Source organism: Schistocerca piceifrons, chromosome 8 (assembly GCF_021461385.2).
Source record: "Schistocerca piceifrons isolate TAMUIC-IGC-003096 chromosome 8, iqSchPice1.1, whole genome shotgun sequence".
In the NCBI taxonomy this organism is placed as follows: domain Eukaryota; kingdom Metazoa; phylum Arthropoda; class Insecta; order Orthoptera; family Acrididae; genus Schistocerca; species Schistocerca piceifrons.
In genome coordinates, this window is record NC_060145.1 from 442,849,100 (window position 1) to 442,877,038 (window position 27,939).

Sequence of the window (27,939 nt, forward strand, 5' to 3'; positions counted from 1 at the left end):
GTGTAGGAGATCGCTCCCCACACCATGATGCCGGGTGTTGGCCCTGTGTGCCTCGGTCGTATGCAGTCCTGATTGTGGCGCTCACCTGCACGGCGCCAAACACGCATACGACCATCATTGGCACCAAGGCAGAAGCGACTCTCATCGCTGAAGACGACACGTCTCCATTCGTCCCTCCATTCACGCCTGTCGCGACACCACTGGAGGCGGGCTGCACGATGTTGGGGCGTGAGCGGAAGACGGCCTAACGGTGTGCGGGACCGTAGCCCAGCTTCATGGAGACGGTTGCGAATGGTCCTCGCCGATACCCCAGGAGCAACAGTGTCCCTAATTTGCTGGGAAGTGGCGGTGCGGTCCCCTACGGCACTGCGTAGGATCCTATGGTCTTGGCGTGCATCCGTGCGTCGCTGCGGTCCGGCCCCAGGTCGACGGGCACGTGCACCTTCCGCCGACCACTGGCGACAACATCGATGTACTGTGGAGACCTCACGCCCCACGTGTTGAGCAATTCGGCGGTACGTCCACCCGGCCTCCCGCATCCCCACTATACGCCCTCGCTCAAAGTCCGTCAACTGCACATACGGTTCACGTCCACGCTGTCGCGGCATGCTACCAGTGTTAAAGACTGCGATGGAGCTCCGTATGCCACGGCAAACTGGCTGACACTGACGGCGGCGGTGCACAAATGCTGCGCAGCTAGCGCCATTCGACGGCCAACACCGCGGTTCCTGGTGTGTCCGCTGTGCCGTGCGTGTGATCATTGCTTGTACAGCCCTCTCGCAGTGTCCGGAGCAAGTATGGTGGGTCTGACACACCGGTGTCAATGTGTTCTTTTTTCCATTTCCAGGAGTGTATATAGATTTAACCAAGACAGAGCTTCATCTTCAAGATATCTTTTAATAAATTTAATTTTTTTACCGTCACTCATGCCTGACACAAAACTACCCCTACAGTGGTGCAGAGAATCCACTGGATGTAAATTGTCTGATGCAAAACTTTTGATAGGAACGTTTGACCACGCATTACCATTTTTTAAATGCAGATTGTTGTGAATACAATTTTCTTGAACTAATGAAATGTTTTGGCTTAAGACATTTACATTAGTTAGCATACTGTTTTCAACATTTAAAATTTTTTGATCTAAACTACTAAGTTCTGTTCCATTTTTTCCTTTACGACGCTCTGTTGAACTCCGACGTCATTAACATCCTTCGCTTGTTGTGAAGACTGTGTAACTAACTCATTTTCCAAAACAATAAATTTACTTTCTAAGACATCCAATTTTTCATTCATACTTTTTAATCCATCTGATAACCCATTTTTTATCTCTGAAACCTGATTACTAAGTTGGTCTATTTGGTGTTGTACACTGTCCATTTTACTATTGTTTTCAGACAATTGTGTTTTCATTTCCTCTAATTTTGCCAAAAACAACTGCAAAATATTGGTTTTCACTATTTCTTTGATTTCTACACTTTCACATGGTTTAAACATGTTTTGGCTGGGTCCTACAGTTTTCACATTTACATCACTACCCTCATCTCTATTCATTTTCCTAGCAATTACATGAGTCCGCCGGAAAAAAAATAAAAAAATAAAATAAAAATAAAATTAATTTCACAAATAGTTTGTACTTATCTTTTTTGATGCCCTTCATCGTAGTTGTCAAGACCTCTTTCAATTCTTCTAGTCTGTCATTGTTGATATCATACGAAATTCTCGTCACTGTTGATATGACTTTGTTGGGCACACATCACTGTTCTTTCTTCTTCTGCAACAGATAAACTTCGTTACTAGTCAACAGATCACAGCTGAGGCCCACACTTGCAATCTTACCCTCCCACACATCACTATTAAAATTCTCTGTCTTTGCACAAATTTTGAAAGCTTCGAGAGGCATAAGATATAAACAAGTAAAATATTTTACTTATCTTCATTATCTCGTTGTTGTTGTTGTTGGCTCTAATTGTTGTGTCTAGAGGTACATTCATGCAGCTAAATTTTGATTTAATGTTTTGGGTTCCTGACAATGAAATAACTGATGAAAATTTACCTGTTGCTGTGAGTTTCTTTTTATTTTATCGCAGTCTTCTAAATCACACCAGCATTGCAATTTTCACTTCTATCATACCACAAATTACATTATTGGTGACACAATCAAAAACACATCTGATTCCGCCAGAGGCATGCTCACCAAAACTAACTTTCTGTGGTACTAACAATATTCCAATGAGTTTACAAAGCAAAAGAGTTTACAAACTTTCTTGACACAAAAAGAATCTTTACTGATTTATATCATTATTTTATAAATGAGCCCAGAATTAAGTGTAATAATTAGCATTAGATTGTGCAATTAATAATATGAATTTTAAGTATTCCAGAAATTTGATAACTTCAAATATATTTAAAAGAAGAGTAATTTTAACTATTAGTATATATTGATTGTAACAAATTAATTTCTTTTTATACAGTTTAGTTTGGAGCATAACAGACTGTATACAAAATCATATGAAGTTCATTCAGTTAAACAGCTGAAAATGTTCACCTATACCAGATTCGAGAGCATAAATGATATCGGTTATTTCTATTAAAAAATAGAGGTAATATTAGAGGAGGGTGACCCATTATATGCTGAATAACAGTTATGCTTATCAACATATTTATACAGCTTCAGCTGCTGTCAATAATAATAATAATAATAATAATAATTATGCATAATGTGTCTGAAAGAGAGGCAGAATTGTTTTTGTGGAATTTTGTTGTTTTGTGCATAATTAAGTACAGTTTAGTATGGGATCTTGCCCACTCATCCTAATAGGGTGCCTACGGGATGAAGCATTCTCGGAATGCTATACAACCATTTCAAACAAATAACATTAGTAGTTTTATTTCCAGAAAGCAAACTGACAATACTTAACTTTCTTTACAGCAAATGTCTCTAGAGAGAGGTGAAGTGAAAACAGTACAGTTCCTGGTATACACAGAGCCCAAGGAAACATTTGATACTGACAGCGTAGCACTAATCATGTTGCAGACTCAGGCCAATCTTGTGTGGCCGAAGCTAGCAGGAGCTGCATTTATATGCAGCTGTTGCATGTGGCGCGGTCCATTTCCGCGCACCACTGGATGCCAATTCTTCACAGCATTCTCTGCTCTTGCATTCCACCTCTTTGTTCCAGCGTATGTGGTTATGCCAGAACTTTTACAGCAAGAACCAAATAATGTCTAAGCTTTCACTACTCTCCAAAAAATGGCTCGGAGCACTATGGGACTCAACTGCTGAGGTCATTAGTCCCCTAGAACTTAGAACTAGTTAAACCTAACTAACCTAAGGACATCACAAACATCCATGCCCGAGGCAGGATTCGAACCTGCGACCGTAGCGGTCTTGCGGTTCCAGACTGCAGCGCCTTTAACCGCACGGCCACTTCGGCCGGCCACTACTCTCCATTAACATTTTTGTGTACATGGAGTTTTCGTGATTTTTATTTTTCTAGACAAATATACAAGATCCCTGATTCACATATTAGTTGACGAATTACCTTCCGTGCTGAAAATCAGACATTCTTACATTGCGCTCACACAACAACTTACACTTGTTACACACTTCGTTGTTAAATGTTCACTTGAAGACGGTGTGCTTTTGGCCCTTATGGTTCCTAGCACCTCATTTGCATTCTAGTCAAGTGACCTTGTTTACTTGAATTCATCACTTTCTCGGACAATGGATCTGGCATAGGAGGCCCTAATTTCTTTGCGGCTAATTTTTCCTGGTAATTTTCTTTACTGTTAGTGCTAAATACAAATTCAACAGAGTTCATGTTGACACTGCACAGGAAAGCCGATTCCTGCACAGTGAACAACCAACTCCAGACACAAACTGCTGTATGCAGAAATTATTAAAGTCAAGTAGTACTATCTGTCAACAAGGTCACTTGACTAGAATGCAAATGAGGTGCTAGGAACCATAAGGGCCAAAAGCACACTGTCTACAATCCCATATTTAAGTGAATATCAGAGAAACCAGTGAGACTGCTTTTCGTGAATGTTCATATACACATACAATGTGGGTCTACAGTACAGGTAAACCTGACCCACCAGATGATCAACAGCTGTCAGAAGCATGAATAAATGCTACAGTCTCACGATCGACAATGATGTGCTTTATGGCTTTCAGTTTCTCTAATGGTTTACTGTAATGTACTAATCTCATTCAGAAACCCACAAAAGAAGCTTTTCTATCACTATCTCTATAACACATACTGATGACTGATCTAATTTTACTTTATGGTAAAATGTAAATGTCATGTGACTAGGGCCTCCCGTCGGGTAAACCGTTCGCCAGGTGCAAGTCTTTCGATTTGACGGCACTTCTGCGACTTGCGCGTCGATGGGGATGAAATAATGATGATGATGATGATAATAATAAGGACAGCACAACACCCAGTCCCTGAATGGAGAAAATCTCCAAGCCAGCTGAGAATCGAACCCGGGCCCTTAAGACTGGCTTTCTGTCACGCTGACCACTCAGCTACCAGTGCAGACACTATATAGTAAGTGAACTGGCATATCTGTGGAGTGTGCTACCGCCTCGTGGGACTTGTGCCAAGTGACATGGATAAAATTCTGCTGCAGTTGCTGCCACCTGGTGGTATTGACATAAACTTGTAGTTGAGTGGCAAGGGCCAGCAGTGCATGCCATGAACTGCACACATTGTTTATCAGATCTGTATGTATTTGGCCCATAAGGCAATGATGTCATGCCAGTTGAGCATGCGCAGAAGCTCCTTAAAATGTGCACAAGTGAAGGTGCACTCACAACCCTGGTGCCAAGTTTCATTGAGTCTAGAGGAACAATGTTGCACAACGCAGTAGATTTCATGCCGCGTATTTCAGATTAGCACAACTACATTATGTTTAACATTATTCAAAGAAAAACAATCAATAAATCTGTAAGGTGTCTTACACAGCAGCTGCCACTGGAGCAAAGCATGTTACCAACACCAAGTGACAAACGAACTGTGGCCATAAAAGTTTAAAAGTTGTGCTTTCAGAAGGTCATAATTACAGCCAAAATTTTCAAGGGTGATTGATTGCCGGAGCTGATATCTTGCAAGAATACTTTTCTCTCCTTAAAATATGAAGTCAAGTTGATGATGTTTCTGTGAGAAACTTTGGTATCGATTCTTGAAAGATCAACCTCTCTTATGGTATAAAAAATATAAAGTCTCCTTGTTTCTACTGATAGAAAAAATTAGTATTTGTGAAACATGCAGAAAGTGGTCACAATTACACCATCTGACTATCAGTATTGTCAAGTGCAGCTCTTGGCTCTGAGCACTATGGGACTTAACTTCTGAGGTCATCAGTCCCCTAGAACTTAGAACTACTTACACGTAACCTAAGGACATCACACACATCCATGCCCGAGGCAGTTCCAGACTGTAGTGCCTAGAACCGCTCGGCCACCCCGGCCGGCAACTGCAGCTCTCAACTGTTCTAACTCTGCTTGTGCTATTGCCTGGTCACATCTGAGTTTCACAATTTGCTGCACTTTCTCTATTATCTTATAGCACAATGCACATCTACCACAGCGTTAAGACTACCAACATCACTATTCAGTCTAAATGCTTCACAATACCCAATATGAAAAAAGTGTACACAGTCTTCAAACTGTCTACTGTTTCTCACTACTCTGCAGTAGCCTACACACTTGTCCATTGCAATGATAGATTTTTGAACTAGAGAGATTACTTGGCAATAGCCCCTCAATGAAACATTGAAATTACTGGACTTTTGTGGTTCTGTTTAATGAACATATGATAACAGTACCTGACTTAAAGAAGAAACATGTGTATGTGTAAACATTACAGGATTACCTAAATGTTAGGGTATTAAATATTCGCCATGAAAGATGGTGTTTCCTGTATGTGGTTTAACTGCCACTACATCAGATCCTGGGATCAGTTTAAGTAGTGTTTACTACACAAGAATAAAATAATCAGTTGTTCCACTAAAATAACATAATGCAATTCATTACTTTTATCCACTAAATTTAAGAAAATCCACCCTACATAAATAGCGTTTAATGTTTGCAACAGCATCACAGTATTTAGTTTCATTGTCCTTGGAATTCTGACTAATCACTGTTTGACAATTATTGCAAATACACTTACACTAACACTTCTACAACTGTATATGTTCTAAAGCTAAACTATTGAACTATCACTGTTACAGCAACTTTTTAACCATAAGACATCGAAATTTGGCAGCATTTGCAATTTTTAGTGACATTTACAGCATCAGTGTTACCAATAGTTCACGAAACTGATTTCCACTAACAGTCTTGCGAAGAATGTAATTCCAGACAACCTTCTAATGCCTACTACATTCAATTTTGGGTGTGCAGCAGCCATATAAATTAAGCTTCTCCTTCTTCTTCTAAAACTTCTGTTGTATATCATTAGACTGATCCAAAAGACTGACACTCCAACACTCGCACCATCCTTTCTAACTCGTGGCCATGCTACTGCACATGTGGCCACGGATACACATATCATTAGACTGATCCAAAACACTGACACTCCAGCACTCGCTCCATCCTTTCAACTCGTGGCCATGCTACTGCACATGTGGCCACGGATACGCATGTACCAGGAACGTTGATCAGCAGCAAAGAAGTACAATGTGCATGAATTATATCTGTGGCTGTGCAGTCAATCCGTATTGTGATGTCAATGTATTACCCTGGGCTTTTCTGCTGCAATGTCTTTGTAAGTTTATTACAGAAAGTGTCAGAGCCCACAACTTATCCAAGCTGATGTCGCTGTCTCTATTAATTAAAAGCGAATTTCAATTGCCTGTCTAGCCACTGATGCCCAGAAAGATGATGGAGACACTAAAATTTCAACATTCTCATACAATATAGAGTGAACAGTATCACTACAGCATTCTGCCACAGCCATATACCTTTCATGGACTGTACGAATCATCTGTTCAATGTACAAGAGGCCACGTTCGCAGGAGATTGCATAAAAACCAGCCTTCCAGAGCATCAGATAATCTTTAACAGAACACAATAGTGCTGCTGTCTTCGACGGAGGACGAAAAATCACTTTCACTTTGTGCTTGCTGAGGATCTGCCCTACTTTTGACAATACACTTCCCACATATGGCAGGAAAGCCATGGATTTGAAACTTTGTGTGTCTTCTTGCGCACTGCTTATTGTCACCTTTTTGTTTCATTCATAGCACCTGATGTATCTGCTGTGGAGAATACTTGCTGGCTTCAAAAACTCTCTTTAAGTGTAGCAACTTGTCCTGCAAGCTGCTCCCATCAGCAGTTACGTGTAATCTATGACCTAAAGTTCTGAGAACCCCCGTTATCTGTGAAGGGTGGTGGCAGCTATTTGCACATAAATATAAATCTGTATGCATCTGTTTCTGATATACTGTATGACCCAAGGTGCCATCATCTTTGCATAGAACCTACACAACCACAAATGAAAGGCATCCTTCCTTTTCAGTTTTCATTGTAAAATGGATTTGTGCACAGATGGAATTCAGATGGTTTAAAAATTCTTGTAATTTATATTCAACATGGGGTCACACTATGAATGTGTTGTCAAAACACCTCCAGAATAAGACAGCAGATTCCAGCACCTTCCTTTCCTTGAAGTTCATAAATAAATTGGCCACCAAAGGTGCAAGGGACACCACCAGTCCGTTCAAAAATTTCATTATTAAATAAAAAGCTCCCTAAGAAAGATGTTGCTATGCATTCAATAGTGAGTAGCAATGGCTCTGCAAACTATGGCTGTGTGAGACACTTGGCACCATTATTAAGACCTCTTGCAGGAAAATGTGCATATCACATATGCAACTCTGTGGACTTCATTGGAAAGCTAAAATCTCTGACACCCAAGAGTTCTGATCTATTTGTCCACTTTGATGTGGTGTGTTTATTCACAAATGTTCTGCTTCCAGAATCCTTAACATTTATTGATAGAAGATTTCAGGTTTTTTCGAACTGTTTTGTTCAAACACACAATGACCTCAACACACTTTCCTGTTATACGTGGGATATGTATAATCAAAAATAGGATGGATATTCAGCAAGCGCAAAGTGAAGATAATTTTTTGTTCTACACCAAAGACAACAGCACTTGTGTTCCATTAAAGATTATTTGATGTTCCAGTAGGCTGGGCTTTACAAGATTCCATGTGAATGTGGCTTCTCATATGTTGGACAGTGATTCATACAGTCCACAAAAGGTGTACATAACACAGCAGGTACACCCACCTCTTTCAGCCAAATAAACTGGCTGTGGCAGAATGCTGTATTGATACTGGTTACTATGATGTACAAAAATGCTGAATTTTTAGATCTATATCATCTTTCTGGGACTTGATGGTTACAGAGGCAACTGAAATTCACTTTGTGATGAATTCCACTAATAGAGATTGTGGTTTCAGCTTTGGTACGTCATGGAATCCAGTGTTTTCTCTAATTAACCTACAAAGATGTCGTGGCAGTGCAGCTCAGAGTGACACAACAGCACCCCAGTGTGGATCGACTGTGCATTCATTGATATAATACATGCACATTGTACTTCTTTGCCACTAATCATGTCTCTGGCACCTGTGTATCTGTGGCCACATGCACATGGTGAGGTCCACAAGATTAACGGGACGGAGTGCATTCTGGAGTGTCAGTCTTTCAGCTCAAACTCAAGAAGGCTGAAAAATATACACAAAATATTAGAAGAAGTTGGATTTATGTGGCTGTACACCTGAAATTTAATGGTACAGTGACTGTGCTGCAAAAACATGAATATGCACATCTTTCAATAATTTTAAAGCAGAACACACATATCCTGTTTGGTATTGTGCATAACGGTAGACACTGCCTTACACACCACAGACTGGTTAGTGTTCAATTATAACAAAGCTTCATGAAAACTTTTGTTGCCACCCAAGCATGCCACCACAGGAATTAGGTTAGTGTACTAGCTGACTATACAGTATTGAAACAGGCAGTGTCATAGCTTCAAGGAAACGGACCACTGGATGTGGCGGCAGAGCAGTAAACAGAAAAGTTCAGTGCAATGTGGCTACCAGAGAGCTCACAACAGGCACAGACGGTTGTGAGACCAATGTGTTGATCCGGTAATGGCAATAACATGCAAATCAGAAACCATTTGGAAGCAAAAGACATCGTACAAACTTGAGAATAACCAAAGAGCTAGTCCAAAGCAAGACAATCAGGTCAGTTCTAAAACATTGAATGCTGCATGGTACGTAGCTTCATACAATATTGGAGACCGACTGTCAGGCTGCCACACTGCTACATAACACTGTCATGTGATCACCTAAACCAATACAAGCACAGCGCATAGGAAGGATTGTATGCTATTGACTTGACACCTCTAGGGTCTCTTATCATACATGTCAACATTAGCACTGTATGTCAGTAGTACTGGAACTGTCGGCTAGGGGTAGAGCCTGACTAGTAACCAAAAGAACCCGAGTCCTGTCTTTGAACAGAGTCACAGCCTAACTTTTGAATAAAAGTCATGAGTAAAGACTGCCAGAGACTCCTGGCATGAGCAGTCACCCTCATACTGGTAAAGACCTTATCAAAGGGAATAGAGGAGGGGACAGAACTTCGGAGCCATCTCCTTCCCTTGAGACAGTGAACTGCTCCTAAAACGTAGCAGTATCAGCAATGCTCAACAGCATCAGGGTGCAGAAGGAAATGGATACCACTGCATTACAGGCAGACAATGTGTATCAACAGAACACATGGCCTGTAATTAGGAAAGTGACATTATGATCTCTCCACTGGGCACAGAATGCAGAGTAGTCCCCTATTTGGACCTGTTGCATATGATCGCCAAGTGGGAGATGATCGAGAGAAAAAGATTGAATAACTATCAAAGGGATAACACACTACAAATTAGAGTGCAGAATGTATGACTTTTGAAGGTGATAGGGAAACTGAACAATCTGAAAAGGGAAATGTAGTGGCTCATTCTAGATGCAGGGGGAACAGGGAATGGAAATGGAGAGAAGCAGAGAGTGGAAAAGAGTGGTAGGTGCATAGGCAGGAAGTGGCTCACAATGAGGATGATCAATGCTATGTTCACAGGTGGCATGGCCTCTGAAAGTCTGTGAAAGCCACAGCCATGTCATATACCAGCTCCGCTGCAATCATTGTACAGTTGTTTATATTGGTATGACTACCAAGCAAATGTACAGCAGGATGAATGGCCACCACCAAACTGTGGTCAAGACCAAAGTGGACCACCACACGGCACAACATGAAGCTGAACATAATATGCTTGATTTCAATGGCCGCTTCACAACCTGCACACACTGGATCCCCCCTTTCACCACCAGCTTTTCTGATCTGAGCAAATGGGTGTTATCCTTACAACTCATTCTTTGTTTCCAAAATTATCCTGCTCTCAACAAAATTATGCTAACCCAACAGTTCCTGTCCCATCTGTCCTATCACATATTCCCAATTCACATCCTCTCAGCCTCATTGTGGACAACTCTCTGCCAACATACCCACTAGTCTTTTTTCCTCTCTGCTCCTCTTCTTTACCACTTACTATTTCAGGCCCTCGCTTCCCCCACAGTCTCGCAATGCTGCTTCTGGCAGCCTTGTCCTGTCACCTTCTGGTCCCCACACGCTTCATCAGATGGCACTTCCCTCTCCCTGCACCTATACCTGCTATCTGTGCCACTTCCCTGCTGCTTTCATTCCCTGTAACAGCTGCAGTCTGGCCAGAACAGCAGGAAATAGCACTTGTGTAAATGTGGGTGTGTTTTCCTAACTTTTCTGAAAAAGGTTTTGATCAAAAGGTCAGTGTGCAACAGTCTTTTTGTTGTGCCTGCCTACAAGTTATACATGCAATAAGCAGCAATATATTCTTTGCACAATTGTTGATACTGTATCTGAACATTCCACTGTTAGAGAAGTGAATGAGGATATCAAAAGGGTAATTCAGTACATAAAAGGAGATGATAATCAAGGGGCACTGGAGTGCAGTGGTCGGGCAAGCAGCAGAAGAAAGTTACAGGAGAGTATCAGGTTGATAGTGGGAATGAAAGAGGACAAAGGCTAGCTGATATCTGCAATAAATTTCAGCTAGAAATAGTGAATACACAGTTCAAAAACCACAAGACGAGGCGGCATAATTGGAAAAGGCTGCAAGATATCAAATTATTGCAAGTTAATTACATCATGGTCAGACAGAATCAGATACTGGGTTGCAAGACTTACCCAGGAGCAGATACAGATCTGGCTTACAAGCCAGTAATGATTCATACAAGCCAGTAATGATTCAGGACAAAAAAAAATTGCATTTCACAATAAATGTGAACAGAGATGTGAATTCTGCAGCAAAACGAAATGCAAAATTACATCAAAGACGTTATTTCACAACGAATTGAATCCAGATGTACTATTTCATAAAATATAGTTTGAAATAGCTTTATTTTATGCCTATGAATATCAAACATATAAAAGGTTACTAGTTTTACACATCATCTAGAAAAGCCCAATATGGAAAGATGATGCGCTTAAGTGCACGTTTGCACAATAAAAAGTGCATGAATGCAACAACGAAGCAGAGCAGCCAATGCTCTGGTACCATGCTAACTGAGGGCGTAATGCAACACAGTACCACAGTCTAATATAGCTCTGCTCAACTGACAGCAAAAGGAACCACAAATTAGCCCCCACACTCACCATATACAAAAAACAAAGATGCTGTGACTTACCAAATGAGAAAGTGCTGGTAGGTAGACACAACAAAAAACACACACACAAATTTCAAGCTTTCGCAACCCAAGGTTGCTTCATCAGGAAAGAGGGAAGGAGAGGGAAAGATGAAAGGATGTGGGTTTTAAGGGAGAGGGTAAGGAGTCATTCCAATCCCGGGAGCAGAAAGACTTACCTTAGGGGGAAAGTGGTATCCTGGGATTGGAATGACTCCTTACCCTCTCCCTTAAAACCCACATCCTTTCATCTTTCCCTCTCCTTCCCTCTTTCCTGATGAAGCAAACCTGGGTTGCGAAAGCTTGAAATTTGTGTGTGTGTTTGTGTGTTTTTTATTGTGTCTATCTACCAGCGCTTTCTCGTTTGGAAAGTCACAGCATCTTTGTTTTTTATAAATATGAATGATAGTGTTTACATTCACCAAATATGGTATTCAGCAGTGTAACAGTGTAACTTATTTGCCACTTAGAGCACTGTTGTTGCAGCATATAACAAAAATCAGCGGGAGTGCAGTGTGCATTTTTATGTTGGCTTTAGTTCAAAAGCTGGTATGAAGCAGACTCTTAAGGCCATTTCACACTGACCATAACATCACTTCAGAACATTTCACAATGCATTTCAAATGCCAGCATTCACTCTGGCCATCAATCGACCATCACATCGCATCAAGATTTCTTGGGGATAAAATTTTTGATGGTGTAATCGTCTGCTAACATCAAAAGTTAATCTATTTTTGTCACACAAACCCATGTTACAGTAACAGATTTTGTGCTTTTGTGTCTTTTTAATCTTTATTTTATTATTGTGCTTTGTTTTTGTGGCAAATTGCAGATGTTCCATGATGGCTTGAATATTTTTTGCAAGTGAGGTCAGATATCTGAAAGTAAAAAATTATTTATGTTTTACAACAGGTTAGCACAACAGAGCTGATGCCCACAGTGCATTTAAATAACAACATAAGTCGATGAAGCAATTTTCATTAAATAATATTTTAAGTGAAAAAGGCAGCTGTAATAAAGGAGAAAAATATAGTTGTTTATGAATTTATCAGTTACACAAGGGGGGAAAACATAATTGATCAGGTCAAAAGGCTCTACTTATTCCCTTATAAGTATTGTATGATGTGTTTGTATGTATATATTTTTGCTGGAAAACAAATGTCAATGTTTTGAAATGTTGTTTCACTTCTCATAACACACAAAACTGATCAAGAACATACGTTATGAAGTTTGCTTTGGCCATTAATAAACTTTAGCATAGTCAGTTCCTCAATTCTGATACTATAATCTGACTTTTTGTATCATGGATGACTGAGCGAGGTGGCGCAGTGGTTAGCACAATGGACTCGCATTCAGTATGACGTGTCTGGCCATCCCTTAATCACTCCAGGCAAATGCCGGGATGTTTCCTTTGAAACTTCTTTCGTCATCCTTCCCTAATCCGATGGGACCGATAACCTCACTATTTGATCCCTTCCCCCAAATCAACCAACCTATCATGAATGGTAAGTCGTAACCTCACTTTCACCATTCAGTATTGGGCTAAGCAAACTGACATGACGTGATGGACAATGTGAATACACACTGCTGCGACAGTGTTGTGAATGAATGTCAGTGTGAATTGGCCTTTAATGTGGTGGTTTCTGTGGCAGGTGTTTTGAATTGTGGTTGTGTCAAATACTGCTAGAGGTTGGGCCTGAACTATCCTCATTTACAATACTCTCAAATCTGCCATCCTCAATAAGCAATCGCACGGTAGCTGGTGTTTATGACTTTTGTTGTGTGTTGCTCATTATTTTCTTTTCTTATTTTGAAATGCATGAAAAGACTAATCTTAGTCCATCACTGATTTCAATTACAGCTGTCTCAGCACCAGAAGTAGCAAGCCACTGCAAAGTGCATGGCAGCAGAAGGTACTAAGTACTACTGTCAGTCATTTCCTTTCCTGTTCCACTCACAAATAGAGCGAAGGAAAAATGACTGTCTAAAAGCCTCCGCATGAGCTTTAATTTCTTCATAGTCCTTGCACAAAATGTACGTTGTTATCAGCAGAATTGTTCTGCAGTCAGCCACAAATGTCATTTCTCTAAATTTCTGCAATAGTGTCTGTGAAAAGAGCATTGTCTTTCTTCGGCATTTCCCATTCTAGCTCACAAAACATTTCTGTAATATTTGTGTTCTGCTTGAATCTACCATTAACAAACCTAGCAGCACACCGCTGAATTGTTTCAATGGTTTCCTTTAATTTGACCTGGTAGGGATCCAAAACACTCTTCCAGTACTTAAGAATGGGTCACACCACCATTCTGTACACCATCTTCTTTATAGATGAGCTAACACTTTTCCAAAATTCTCCCAACAATACAAAGTTGAGCATTCGCCCTCCCAACTACCGCCTTGATGTGCTCATTCCATTTCATATTGCTTTGCAACCTTATGCCAAGATATTTTATTGATGTGACTGCATCAAGCAGCACATTACTAAGGCTGTATTTGAACACTGTTTTTCCTACTCACCCACATTAACTTACATGTTTAGAGCAAGGCTGCCATGGATCACATGAACTAGAAAGACTGTAGAAGCCATCTTGCATCATCTTATCGTCAGTCAACTACGACACCTTCCCACACATCACAGCAAACAGCCACAAACTGCGCTCACCCTGCCCATCAGATCATTCATGTCTATAGAGAATAAGAGTGGTCCTAATCACACTTCCCTAAGACACTCCTGTTAACACCCTTGTCTCCTATCAACACTCGCCAATGAGAACAATGTACTGGATTCTATCACTTAAAAACTCTCTGACCCACTCACATATCTGGGAACGTAATACATATGCTTGGACCTTCACGTACATTCTGCAGTGGGCACTGTGTGTCTAATGCTTGCTAGAAATCTAGGAATATGGAATCTCCCTGTTGTCCTCCACCTGTGATTTGTTGGCTATTATGTGAGAAAAGGGCAAGCTGAGTTGAGCAAGAGTGGTGCTTTCTAAATCCGTGATTATTTGTGGACAGAAGCTTTCCTGTCTCAAGGAAATTTATTATATTCAAACTCAGAAGATGTTCAAGAATTCTGCAGTAAACTGATGTTATGGATGGTGGTCTATAGTTTTGCAGTTCTGCTCTTTTACCTTCCTTATGTACAGGAATCGCCTGCATTTTTAAATCTGCTTCGGACTTTGTCTTGGGCAAGAAACTCACGATTAGAGCAAACTAAATAAGGGGCCAATGCCACAGAGCACCTTCTGTAAAAACCAAAGTGGGATTCTATCTGGACATGGTATTTTATCTGTTTTCAACCTCTTCATTTGCTTCTCTACACCAGGGACAACATGCAGGAGTCTATGCAACAGTCAAATGATGGTATATTTGTACAGTCTTCCTGTGTGAATGATTTGTTGAATGCAAACAGAAGTTATTTTCGATTCTCTTTTATGCTAAGTGCCTTGTCGGTTCTATTTGTTGTGTTGTGAAGTATGGGTTGCATGGCTATGAACATCCACATAATGTGAAAATTAATATGTGGTAGATTTTGTAATTATCAAATTAAATGGGAAAGAAAAATGTCAAGAAACACATTAAATCAGATACATATTCACTTCATCGGCAGGAAAAGGCTACTTCTCCTCAACAAAACAATCACTTGTTGAAAGTTTAAATACAGGCTAAAGAAGAAAACATTCCAGTTTGGAAAAAAACTGAAGGTTTTGAAAAAGCAAACACTCCAGATGATGATGATGATGATGATGATTTTGGATACAGGGTGCTCAACAGCATGGACATCAGCACCCTGACAAAAATTTGGTGTGTGTGTAGGCGGGTGGGGGGTGGGGGGGTGGGGGGGAGGGGCGGGGGGCAAAGTCTGCCTCCAGTTGTGGAATAGTTTGTAACACATTAAAGTCCACCCCTCCTTGCCAGCACTTCACAGATGAGGCTCAATGGTTCACAACATCTCAGAACCAGCTGAACCGAGGGCTGCGGTGAAATCAGAGTGCAAGGCACACAGCCAAAATATGATGAACTGAAAATGGTACAAATAAATTTCACTGAGAGGTGGACCCTCAGGAGGAATCCCCGAGTTAAAAAAGCTATGTCCTATACACAGTCTGGTAAGTAGCACTTACTTCCATTGGTAGAGTTGGCACGAAGTACACCATGCTTGTGTGATCAATTTGACTAATCCCAGTTTATTTTCTGCCACCTCCAACAATACAATTTCCCACTGACACGATTCATCTGTCAGATAGTGAAATGACAGTGTGCAAGTGGATGATGGCACATTGATGTACAACACCATCAAAATACACTCCTTTGGCTACTTTAATGTGAATGGACAGATAAAAAAAATCTACTCACCAAGCAGTGGCAGGGGAACACACAACACACACCAAAGGATTTAACTTTCACAAGCTTCTGAAGCCAGTGGCTTCTTCTTCTGGCAGAAGAGTAGAAGGTTAGGAAGAGGGGTGAAGTAAAAGGACTGGAGAGGTTTAGGGAAAGGGCTACAGTTTAGAAAAGTTACTCAGAGCCTCGGGTCTGGGGAGCTCTACCAGAGGAGGTGAGAAGGAAAGACTGATTGCTGCGGACTGACCGGACGAGATTTGAAAACCTGAGAACTTAAAGGTAGAAGACAGGGTTATATGCAAGACAGAGATTACTGCTAAAGGATGGTGCACAAGTTAATAAGAGTGAAAAGCTAAGTGCATTGTATGTAACAGAGGGGGGACAGTGAAATATAGACAAGTCAGGAAATAAAAGATGTAGAAAACTGAGACGGAGTGAAGGAAGGAGTAGTTACTGTGAATAAATGCTGAGACAGAAGTAATTAACATAAATTAAGGCCAGGTGGGTGGCGAGAACTAAGGACATGTTGTTGTGATAGTTCCCACCTGTGGAGTTCTGAGGAACTGATGTCTGGGGGAAGAACCAAGATGGCGCATGTGGTGAAACAGGCCCCAAGGTCATGACTGCCATGTTGTACAGCATGCTCTGCAACAGGATAGAGTATGTTGCCTGTGTACACCCTCTGCCTATGCCCATTCATCCTGACTGATAACTGGGTGGTAGTCATGCCAATGTAAAATGCCAGTGTTTACATAACAACTGGTATATGACATATGTCATTTCACAGGTGGCTCTACTTTTTACATGAGCATGACTACCACCCATTTATCAGTCTGGATGAATGGACATAGACAGAGGGTGTATACAGACAACACACAATATCCCGTTGTGGAGCATGCTGTACAACATGACAGTCACGGCCTCGGTGCCTGTTTCACCATACGCGCCACCTGAATTCTTCCTCCAGGCACCAGTTTCTCAGAACTCTGCAGGTGGGAACTAGCATTACAACAGGTCCATGGTTCCTCCCTGGCCTTAATTCATGTTAATTCCTTCTGACTCAGCATTTACTCACAGTAGCTATTCCTTTCTTCATTCCATCTCGACTCTCTACATCTTTCATTTTCTGACTTGTCTATTTTTCACCATCCTCCCACCCACCTCTGTTACATACAGCGCAATCAGCTTTTCACTCTTATTAATTTTTGCACCATGTTTTAGTAGTAATCTCTGTCTTCCACTTTTAAGCTCTCAGACTTTCAAATCGGTGCAGTTCCCAACAATCAGTCTTTCCTTCTCATCCCATCTGGTAAGTCTCCCCAGACCTGGGGTTCTGAGTGACTTTTCTAAACTGTACCCCTTTCCCTAAACCTCTCCAGTCCTTTTCCTTCACACCTCTTCCTTCCCCTTCAACTCTTCTGCCAGGAGGAGCCACTGGTTCCGAAAGCTTGTGAAAGTTAAATCCTTGTGTGTGTGTGTGTGTGTGTGTGTGTGTGTGTGTGTGTGTGTGTGTGTTATCCTGCCACTGCTTGGTGAGTAGGCTTTTTTTTTTTTTTTTTTTTTATCTGTCCATTTACCTTTGACTACTGTCTTAGCTGTGTCATTTTCCTGTACGCCAATGTTTCCAGGTACTCAGTGAAAGATCACCTCACCACCTTGCCATGGTGTTGGAGCTGTTTTGAGGAGTCGTGGAGGAGCTGTATCAAGTGGTCTGCAAGATACATTTGGTGGACCACTTTTAGAGCACTGAGCAAGTCAGAACAGTTGAGAAACTTTGCACTGTGATGCATGTGCACTCCAGTGCTGCCATAATGCCACACAACTATGCACCTCAATTTTCAAACTGTTCCAGAAGGCTGGTTGGTTGGTTTAAAAGAGGGGGGCAGGGAGGGAGGAGAGGGTAGGGGCCAAACTGCAAGGACATTGGTCCATTGTTTCTGCTAAAACAATTACACAAGAAAAAGAAGAAAATGACACATACAGCACAATAACAGGAGAAAGGAAGAACCACAAGAATGACAGGAGGACAACCAACACTACTATGCACAAAACAGGAAAAGAAAAAGACAGAGAGAAGCAAGAAACAGGTACAAGGGGTAAAAACAAGTGAGCAGATGACCGTGGCTGGCTGACCATGAGAATAAAAAGGAAAAGCCAGCCACTCTGTGACTCATTAAAACATTCACCCTAAAAGCATTAAAGCGGAGAACACAAAGGGACACAGGACATGCGCTAAAACATATATAGAATGATAAAACCCACCATTACGTATAAAACATGAAACTAAATTAGTTGATGAGGCGTTGTCAGCTAAAATTAATGGCAACAAGTCCAGTAACTGATCAGTCCGTCACAGGGCAGCCTAAGGAGGACAGCTCGCCAAGATATGGGCCACTATCAGCCAGGTACCACACCGACACTGAGGTGGGTCATCAAGGCACAGGAGGTAGCCATGTGTCCCCCAAGCATGGTCAATGCCAAGCCACGGCAGAGAACCACAGAGCCCCTGCGAGAGGCCCACATGGAGGACTGCCACACATTCGTAGTCTCCTTAATGGCACACATTTTGTTGTACGTGCTGAGGTTATGCCATTTTGTCTCCCAAAGCTGTGAAACCTTGTGGCGTAGTACTGAACGCAGGTCAGTTATAAAGAAGCCAATCTCCATAGTCTGCTTGGCCAGCCTGTCGGCAAGTTCATTGCCTACGATTCAGACATGACCTGGGGTTCAGACAAACACCACTGAATGAGTGGACTGTTCCAGGGCACAGATGGACTCCTGGATGTTCACTACCGAGGGATGATGAGAGTAGCACTTGTCAATAGCTTGTAGGCTGCTCAAGGAGTCAGTATATAGAAGAAACGACTCCCCAGCGCATGAACGAATGTGCTCAAGAGTACGAGATATAGCCACCAGCTCAGCAGTGAAAACATTGCAGACATCGGGCAAGGAATGCTGTTCAGTATGTCCTCCATGGACATATGCGAAGCCTATGTGACCATCAGCCATTGAGCCGTCTGTGTAAACCACTTCGTGGGCTCGGTACATGTCAAGAATTGAGATGAAGTGGCAGTGGAGTGCCACAGGGTTAACTGAGGCCTTAGGGCCATGTTAAAGGTCCAGGCGAAGCCATGGCTTAGGCATACACCATGGAGCTGCACATGAGTGGATCTCGAGTATAGGTGGTAAAGGCAAGGACTCCAGTACGGAAAGAAGGGATCGGACACGAATTGCAATGGGAAGCCCTGACCTGGGCCGCTGATGCGGGAGACGAACTGCTGTGGGTGGGAAAAGGAGACAGTGATTCGGATGCTCAGGATAACTACAAATGTGTGCAACGTAACTGGCCAGTAGTTGTACACACCTAACCTGCAATGGAGGGACTCCAGCCTCCAGAAGGACGCTGGTCACCAGACTCATCCAAAAAGCTTCTGTCACTAGGCGAACGCCACAGTGATGCACTGCATCGAGTAAACACAACACTGAGTGTGCCGCCGAACCATAAACCAGACTCCCATAGTCAAGGCGGGATTGAACAAGGGCTCTGCAGGTCTGCAGCAGCGTAGAGCAATCTGCACCCCTGTTGGTGTTGCTCAGGCAGCAGAGGGCATTGAGGTAATGCCAGCACTGCTGCTTAAGCTGATGAAGGTGAGGAAGCCAAGTCAATCGGGTGTCAAAAGAATCGATACGTCTCCACTATGGTGAGTGGATCATCATTAAGATAAAGCTCTGGTTCTGGATGAACGGTACGATGCCGACAGATATGCATAACATGACTTTACGGCCGACAAGTGAAACCGTGGGCTGGAGTCCATGACTGTGCATTGTGGATGGCTCCCTGTAGGTGCCGCTCAGCAACACCAATACTGGTGGAGCAGTATGAAATGCAGAAGTCATCTGCATACAGAGAAGTTGCGAGGGACGGCACTACAGCTGCTGCTAGACCATTAATGGCCACTAAAAATGGAGAGACATTCAATACAGAGCCCTGTGGCACCCCATTCTCCTGGATACGGGGAGGACTATGGGAGGCACCAACTTGGACATGGAAAGTACGAAGTGGTAAATCAAAAAATCCGGCAACCAGGTATTTGTGTCTGGAAAAGGCTGTTCAGATGGCAGACGCGAGGGACACAAGATTATCAGTGGTAGAGCGATCCTGGCAGAAGCTGCTCTGACATGGAGCCAGTAGGCCAGGACCCAACCCAACCGCCAACACACCATATGTTCCAGCAGCTTACAAAGAACATTGGTGAGGCTGATGAGCCAATAGCTATCCACATCAAGCAGGTTTTTACCAGGTTTGAGCACCGGAATGATGATGCTCTCCCGCCATTGCGGTGGAAACACGCTATCGCACCAGATCAGGTTGAAGATGGTGAGGACATGTTGCTTGTAGTCAGATAAGAGATGTTTAAGCATCTGACTGTGGATCCGAATTGGCTCTGGAGCTGTGTCGAGGCAATGTGCAAGGGCACTGAGGAGCTCCCACTCTGTAAATAGGGTGTTATAGGATTCACTGTGGCCTGTAGTGAATGAGAGTACTTTCCCTTACAACCGTCCTTTGCGAGTGCAAAAGGGAGGGGGGGGGGGGGGGTAATTCTCCGACACAGACGCTTGAGCATAGTGCTTAGCAAAGTGCTCGGCAATCGCGTTTGCGGCGGTAGATAACACGCCATTTCTGTTAACACCAGGAACACCTGTTGGTGTCTGTTACCCGAAAACACGCTTGATCTTTGCCCAGACTTGAGAAGGTGATGTATGGCACCCAATGGTCAAGACATATCTCTCCCAACACTCCTGCTTCTGTCGTTTGATAAGTTGGTGAACGGGGTATGGAGCCGTTTAAAGGCTATGAGGTGCTCCAGGGAAGGGTGCCACCTATGCCGCTGTAGAGCTCGCCAGCGCTCCTTAATTGGGTCAGCAACTTCCGGCAACCACCAGGGGACTGCCTTTTGCCGGGGGCACCCTAAAGAGCGAGGGATCGCATTTTCTCCTGATTGTGGTAGTCACCTGCTCAACCATCACATCTATGTGTGGAGGAGATTCAATAGTGAAAGTTTCCCAGTCCACCTTGTTTATAGCCCATCTGAGCAGGCATCCATGGGCCTGATGCTGGAGAAGTGACAGGAAGATGGGGAAGTGGTCACTAACACACAGGTTGTCACGTGCTCTCCAGTGGATAGATGGGAGAAGTCGTGGGCTGCAAATTGATAAATCAATGGCTGAGTAACTACATTGAGCCACACAGAAATGTGTGGTGGCCCCAGTATTTAAGAGGCAGAAGTCAAACTGAGACAGTAAGTTCTGACATCTCTGCCTCTGCCAGTAAGCACGGTGCCACCCCACAAGGGGTTATGGGCGTTAAAATCTTCCAAAAGTAGGAAAGGTTTAGGGAGTTGATCAATTACTGCAGCTGATACATTCAGGGGTACTGCACCATCTGGAGGAAGATATACATTGCTGACAGTTATTTCCTGAGTTGTCCTTATTCTGACAGCCACAGCTTCAAGAGGGGTTTGAAGGGGCACAGTTGCACCACAGACTGAGCTTAGGACATAAACGAAAACTCCACCTGACACACGTTTACAGTCGCTACAGTTCCTGTAATATCCCTTATAGCCGTGGAGGGCAGGGGTCTGCATCGCCAGGAACCAGGTTTCCTGGAGGGCAACGCAGAAAGCAGGTGTAAAGCTTAACAGTTGCTGTAGCTCGGCCAGGCAGTGGAAAAAAATGCCGCAATTCCACTGGAGGATGACGTCGTCATTAGACTGGGAAGACATAGAACATTCAATGAGGCAGTTTATGCCTCAGGGTCACCTGCTGCCATTAACTTATTGTCTGACCAGTCCATTGTGTCTGACAGTCTGGCGAGATCTAGGTCCTCAGCGGACGCCAGAATCTCCACCTCATTCTCAGATGCAGAGCTTGTAGGTAGCGGTGGTGGTGGTGCCGCCACTGCAATTTCCTTGTTCTTGGGGGTCTTCTTTTCTGATTTCTCATGCTGTTCGTTGGGTTTCACTGGCTGGGAGGACTTCACTGAATCAGTCTCCGGGGCTGAGGATGAGCATGAAGTCCTACAACCAGCTGCTTTCAGGCTCTTCAGCCACTGGCGGGTGTCATCTTTCCCACTAGCAGAAACCTGGGAAGGGAGTGACCCAGGGAACCCCTTCCTAGTGAGAGGAGCCGAAGAAGACTTATGCTTCTCCGGCTCAGAAGTGGAGACTGATATCGCCGATGGTTGGAGGGAGGGGGGGGGGGGGGGGTGTTGCTCCTGAAGTAGATGGTTTGGGAGAAACAGGAAGGAAAGTGCCCCCCACCATCAAGGAGGCAGGTGTATTCTTCCTGTTCTAAGAGGCAACAGGAATTCGAGGAACTGATGGGGCGACAACTGTTCTTGTAGCAGCGGCATATGAGGAGGTCATAGCTACAGGATGTAGGCACTCAAATTTCCTCTTCACTTCAGTGTAAGTTAGTCGGTCCAAGGTCTTATATTCCATGATTTTCCCCTCTTTCTGTAAAATATTGCAGTCTGGTGAGCAAGAAGAATGATACTCTCTGCAGTTGACATAGCTGGGAGGTGGGGCACATGGAGTATGGGGATGCGATGGACATCCACAATCTCGACCCGAACTTCCAGCACTTAAAGCACTGCATCGGGGGAGGGATATATGGCTTGACATTACAGCAGTAGACCATCACCTTGACCTTCTTGAGGAATGTGTCACCCTCGAAGGCCTAGATGAATCACCGGAGGCAACCTGATTATCCCTCGGACCCTGATGGATGTGCTGGACAAAATGAACACCTCGCCGCTCAAAATTGGCGCACAGCTCATCATCAGACTGCAAAAGAAGGCCTCTGTGGAATATAATACCCTGGACCATATTTAAGCTCTTATGGGGTGTGATGGTAACAGAAACATCCCCCAACTTGCCACAAGCAATTAATGCCCTTGACTGGGCAGAGGATGCTGTTTTTATCAAAACTGACTCAGGGCGCATTTTGGACAAGCTGTCCACCTCCCCAAACTTGTCTTCTAAATGCTCTACAAAAAACTGAGACTTCACTGAAACAAAGGGGCCCCCTCAGCTCTCGTACATATGAGGTATTGGGGTGAATAAGGTTCACTGCCATCCTTAGCCTGGGGTTCCTCCCATGGTGTGGCCAGGGAGGGGAATGATTTAGCATCGTACTTTTTTGCATTGTAGGTGAGAAGGCCACCAGGCAGTATGGCCATTGCTGGGAGTCCGATTCCCCAGGGTGACGGGCATCTACCCCTTGGCATATGTGGGGAGTTAACGGCGCAGGCATCAGCAGAGCGATCCTCGTGTGTCAGGAGGGGTTTTTTTTTTTTTTTTGTGGCGCTCAACTACTAAGGTCATTAGCGCCCAGTCACAAACATTAGTGCACTAATAGCATAGAAAAACGCAAGGGGGCAACACCAGAAAGTACTTACAAAAATGCAAATAAACAAAATAAAAGAGTTAGATCTTTTTGGACAAGTCCATCAATGTAATAAAACTAAGGATACTAGCAGCTGCTCGAGCGTCATCAGCTAAAAGTTCCTGTAAGGTAGACAGCAGACACAGGACAACACGAAAGTGAATAAAATGGGGACAGGACAATAAAACGTGGCGCACTGTCAATGGATGACCACAGGGGCACTGTGGGGCGGGCTCACCGGACAAAAGGTAGCAGTGGCTAAATCGGCAATGCCCAATCCGCAACCTGGCCAAAATGACCTCCTCTCACCAGGAAGGGCGTGAGGAAGTCGTCCAAGCCGTCAGGATCGGTTTGATAGTCCTAAGCTTATTTTCATGGAGAGAGGACCAAGCCTCATGCCAAAATGATGAAACGCGCCGACAAAGAACCCCACTAACATCAGTTGATGGGACACAAAAGGAACCTGTCCGAGGCAGGACAGCAGCCTTGGCCGCAGCATCAGCAGCTTCATTCCCAGGCACACCAACGTGGCCAAGTATCCACAAAAAAGGGACACGGGCACCAGTATCAGCTAGCAACTGAAGGGACGGTTGAATTCATTGCATGAGAGGGTGGACCGAATATGGGTCACAGAGACTCAGAATGGCGGTCAAAGAAGCAGAGCAGATAGCATAGCGAGAATGACTGATAGAGAGCAAAAAGCTCAGCTGTAAAGCTTGAACACTGGTCAAGGAGCCGGTATTGAAAGGTATCATCTCCAATGACAAAGACACATCCAACACCAGCATTGGAGCCATCTGTGTAAATAAAGACGTTATTAGCGAGCCTCGAACGAAGTTCGACAAACCTCGAGCGGTATATTGAATCCGGGGTCCTCTCCTTTGGGAGAGAGCTGAGCTCAAGGTGAACGCGAACCTGAGTCTGTAGCCAAGGTGGTGTCAGGCTCTCACCCACTCGAAAAGTCGTAGGAAGGGTAAAATCAAGCTGCTGAAGCAGGCGACAAAAGCGAACTCCAGGAAGTAACAGGGCAGAGACATACAGCCCGTATTGGTGGTCGAGAGAGTCATCAAAGAAGGAGAAATATGACATGTGGTCGAACATTGACATCAGTCGGCAGGCATACCGACAAAGCAACATATCATGCCGGTAGTTTAGCAGTAATTCGGCAGCTTCGGCATACAGACTCTCAAAAGCGCTAGTATAGAATGCTCCAGTTGCCAGACGTAAGCCCCGATGGTGGATAGAGTTTAGACGGCGTAAGATGGACGGCCGGGCAGAAGAGTAGATAAAGCTCCCATAATCCAGCTTTGGGGACCGATATAAGCAAAGCAGGACCATTCAGTCTGCTCCCCATGACGTACCGCTGAGAACATGGAGGACATTTAGGGAACGGGTACAACGTGCAGTAAGAAACATGTAGCACAGCAAAGTTTCCTGTCAAAAGTAAGACCTAAAAATTTTGTTGTCTCCACGAATGGGAGAGCAACGGGACCGAGATGTAAGGATCGTGGAAGAAACTGTTTGTAACGCCAGAAGTTCATACAGGCCGTTTTTTCACCAGAAAAACGGAAACTGTTAGCGACACTCCAGCAACATAGACGGTCTAGACAATGCTGAAGACAGCGCTCCAGGAGACATGTTCTCTGAGTGCTGTAGTATATCGTAAAGTCGTCCACGAAAAGAGAGCCTGAAACGTCAGCTAGAAGGCAATCCATTATCGGATTGACAGCTATGGAAAAAAGGGCCACGCTCAAAATGGAGTGCTGGGGCACCCCCATTCTCCTGGCGAAAGGCATCTGACAAAACAGAACCCACACGTACCCTGAACATTCGAACCATTAAAAATGCATTAATAAAAAGAGGGAGGCGACTGCAAAGGCCCGAAGTGTGCATGGTGCAGAGAACGCCCACCCTCCAACAGGTGTCGTAAGCCTTCTCCAAATCGAAGAACACAGCCACCGTCTGGCGCTTATGCAAAAAGTTGTTCATAATGAAGGTCGACAAGGTAACTAGGTGGTCAACAGCAGAGCGACGCCTACGAAAGCCACATTGAAAATTGTTAAGGAGGCGTTGAGATTCAAGGAGCCAAACCAATCGAGAATTTACCATTCACTCCATCACCTTGCAGGTGCAGCTGGTATGGGAGATGGGGCGATAAATGGAAGGAAGGTGTTTGTCTTTTCCTGATTTCGGTATGGGAACAACAATCGCTTCACGCCAGCGTGTGGGTGCATGACCTTCAGTCCAGATGCGATTATAGGTGCGACAAAGAAAGCCTTCACCTGCATGAGAAAGGTTCTTCAGCATCTGAATATGGATACCATCAGGCCCCGGAGCAGAGGATCGGGACCGGGCGAGTGCACTTTCCAGTTCCCGCACGGTGAAGGTGGCATTGTAACTTTCACGATTCAAAGACTGGAAAGAAGGTGGCCGTGCCTCCTCTGCTTGTTCTCGGGGGAGGAAGGCAGGGTGGTAATGGGCAGAGCTCGAAACCTCCGCAAAAAAGCGGCCGAAGGCATCTGAGACATCCTCAGGATCCACAAGGATTTCATTCGCTACAGACAGGCCAGAAATCGGGGAGTGGACCTTGGTGCCAGATAGCCGGCGCAGGCCACCCGAGGCAACTGAAGAAGGAGTAAAACTGTTGAATGAGCTAGTGAAAGCCACCCAGCAAGCCTTTTTGCTTTCTTTGATAACACGACGACATTGTGCACAGAGCCGTTTGTAACTGATACAGTTCGACATCGTAGGGTGGCGTTGGAAGGTGTGTAAAGCACGTTGCTGAGCACGAATAGCGTCGCTGCATGCTGTAGTCCACCAGGGGACTGGGACTTGACGTGGAGAAGAGGAAATACGAGGGATGGAATATTCAGCAGCAATGAGAATAACGTCCATGAGTTATACAATCTGAAGTTTTGATCATGGAAGGTCACTAGGGAGGTGAAAGGCCCCCAGTCGGCTTTGGATATGTTCCAGCTAGTGGAACGTGGAGAAGGGGTGTGATGCAGGAGATTGATTACATAGGGGAAATGGTCACTCGAGTATGTGTCAGACAGAGCATACCACTCGAACCGACGCCCGAGTTGGACAGTGGATATCGAGAGGTCCAAGTGGGAATAGGTATGCGTTGCGTCCGAAAGGAAGGTAGGTGCACCAGTATTTAAGCAGACTAGATTGAGGTGGTTGAAAAGGTCTGCCAAGAGGGAGCCTCTAGGGCAGGATGCTGGAGAGAATCAGTTGTATCATGTCTGCCCTAGTAAAGGCAGACGATGATGGAGTGTAAACAGTACAAATGGAAAATGTGAAAGTGGGGAGAGTAATTTGGACGGCAACTGCATACAGATCTGTGTGCAATGTGACTGGATCGTAGTAGACATCATCCCGAACCAGCAACATGATCCCTCCATGAGCCGGAATACCTGCTACAGAAGGTAGGTCAAAACGCACAGAGGTATAGTGTGCCAGGTCAATATGATCGCCTGGCCGTAACTTTGTTTCTTGGAGACCTACGACAAGCAGGCAGTGCATTCGAAGGAGCAATTTTAGTTCCCCCGGTTAGACCGAATACCGTGAATATTCCATTGAAGAAGTGCCATTATGAAAACGAAAAGAAAAAGAAGAAACAAGAAAGGGTCACCTCGATGGCCGCTGAAAGCCTGGCTTCAAGGGAGCACTGCTGCTGCAATCGCTAGGTGGTGAGTCATGGTCCATCAACTCAACAGTTGCGTCTGCCACCTTCCTGAGCTGCTCAGGAGGGGCAGGTTCCTCCGCCGATGAAAGGAAGGCCAGATGATCAGTTACCAGCAGTTGGGCCCGGCAAAACTGAAGATGGCCAGGGATGGCATCCGCTGGGTTGCGCAGGAGAAGAAACGCACCTCGGCGGGGATGGAGAACTCTTTTTTTTTTTCTATGATCCTTCTTTGAAGAATTACATTTTGTCAAAAGAACAGTTGATTGCTGTGAAGTTTGTGTACTAAAGAAATCTTCATGTGTCAGTTCTTTTTTGAAGGTCTGAGCATCTGATTTAGAGGTCCTCATCTTAGCAGTAGCAGATGATGATGATTGAGCCTTAGGGTTCGTGGGAGGAAGAGGAGACGTTGATCGGGCGATCTTAGCACTGGCCTACCTGACGACCGAATCGCTAAATGTTAGATCTCATGTCTGTGTACCTACCTCCCTGGTAGGCCGAGGAGAGGCGAGAACAGTACTGTATTTACCTACTGGAAGCACAGTGGGCTTTCTGCTATTGAATAACTTGCGAGCAGCTGAGATCGACACCTTCTCTTTCACTCGAATTTCCTGTATACTTTTCTCATCTTTGTAGACGGGGCAGTCGTGAGAGGAGGCCGCATG